Here is a 1,886-nt window from a genome sequence, read left to right as displayed (position 1 = left end):
GGGGGGGGGGGGGGGGGGGGGGGGGACAGGGGTCTCAGTGCAGGGGTGGGGCTCATGGGTCCTGGCCACTGTCCTGAGCTGGGCTCTCCCACTGCCCCCTGTGGGGGATCATCTTCACGTCAACCTACCGGACCCACCAGAGACAGCAGCCTGCCTGGAATTCTCTAGAAGGCATCACTCTGGACCTTGGACCAGGTGAGTCTCATGGTGGCAGGGAAGAGACAGCAAAAGCTGCGTTTCCAAATTTTTCTTCAGAATATTCTAGAATAACTGGTTGTGAGAGCACAGGACCCAGGAGTAAAGTCTCCATTGTTCTACTTTTTTCCTCATGTAAAAAATCATTTCCGAAATGCTTTTCACGTAGAGAAACATTGCTTGCAGTCACCCAACCTCTGCATGCCTCATCTGTGCAACCTGGGTGGAAGTATTTTGACGTCTTTCCCTATCAAACCAGGACGTGCCGTGATGACGTTGCGTCTTTAAAAACTAACACATATGTCAAGTGTCATATATGTTTCCTATCCATAAACAAACACAGTAATGCGAGACATTGTTCATTACCATTGAGCCAGCTAATCTTAGGGATTTTTAAAAAGGCTTAACAACAAAACAAATCGGGATAAATACTTCAATACTTATTTCTAAGTAATTATCTTTAATTTGTAGGAGAGGAAAGGAGGAGGTTCCGGAAGTTTACAGCCTGTCTCAGACTCGGTAGAGAAGCTCCTTCTTCAGTTGGCATGCTTATTATTAGTGCTTGAATCACCACCTTGGGCTCTGGTGGCCGGCAGCCCTGGGCGTGGCAGGCTGGAATGGAGGGCCCCGGACTTGGTCGGAGGACCCAGGGCTACAAATGTGTAGCTTCCTCCAGCGGCCCTCGAGGGAAGACATTCCGAGAATTCCCTCTCTGCAAAATGCTTCTAAGATTTGGCTCCGCACCCTCGGCAGTGGGGTCTATGGGGCCATTTGACCATCTCCTTGGCTACGTTCACAGGGCCCTAGTCATTTCCACAATCGGGAGGCTCGGTGTGCTCCGGGCTGGTTTCCCGTCGTGCCTGCGGTGGCTGTCGGGCACCCGTGCACCCTGTCAAAGGTCGCCCACAACCAGAGCCGGGCCCTGTGCCAGCTGCGCACCCCCCCCCAGCCTTAGAGGCCTTGAATTCTCCTACTGACCATTCGTATGCTGAGACGTGGTTCATGATGCCTTCGCTGGGAGAAAAGCAACAGTCCCGCAAATCTACAGGAATCCCAAAGCAGAGCTTGGAAGGGCTGGGAGAGAAGCTTCTGAGTCTGTAGACTGGACCGCGTGCGAGCCGCCCCCGGCAGGAGTGACTGGCACAGGACAGGCACCAAGTGCGCGGGCGGCCAGCCCCCGGTGTGGGGCCTCACTGCTTGCCCCTGTGGTGTGGGTCCCTGTGATGCCCCGGGTGTGGTCGGACACCTGGCGGCCTGTGTGCCAGCAGATGGATGCCGCAAGAGGTGCGTGGCTGGGTGGCCCCGCTTCATTTTCAGGGCAACACGCAGGGGCTGGCACCATCCGGTTTTCAAAGCGAGGAAGCTGAGTTCAGAGAGGCCGAGTCGCCTGTCCACGGCCACACAGTGAGAAAGTGGCAGAGCCCAAGTCTGACCCCAGGGGGCATGGGCCCCAAAGCCCGCGTTGTTTCCATCACCTTTTATAAAGCAAACAAATTCTACTAAAAAGAGAAAAATGCTGGAAGCTGGAAAGGAAGGGGTCCCGTTCCTCAAGTGCTTGGGCAAAGATCTGTCCGAAGAAGATGAATTGCCTTTTGTGTTCTGAAGTCCAGGAGACACGGCCTATTCAAAGCCAGAGGGGAAGGAAGGTTATTTAGGGGTCATTCGAGGGACGTATGAGCAGCTTCTGCTCC

Source organism: Ursus maritimus, unplaced genomic scaffold (assembly GCF_017311325.1).
Source record: "Ursus maritimus isolate PB19 unplaced genomic scaffold, ASM1731132v1 scaffold_4, whole genome shotgun sequence".
Taxonomy (NCBI): Eukaryota; Metazoa; Chordata; class Mammalia; order Carnivora; family Ursidae; genus Ursus; species Ursus maritimus.
This window is presented reverse-complemented; position numbering follows the sequence as displayed.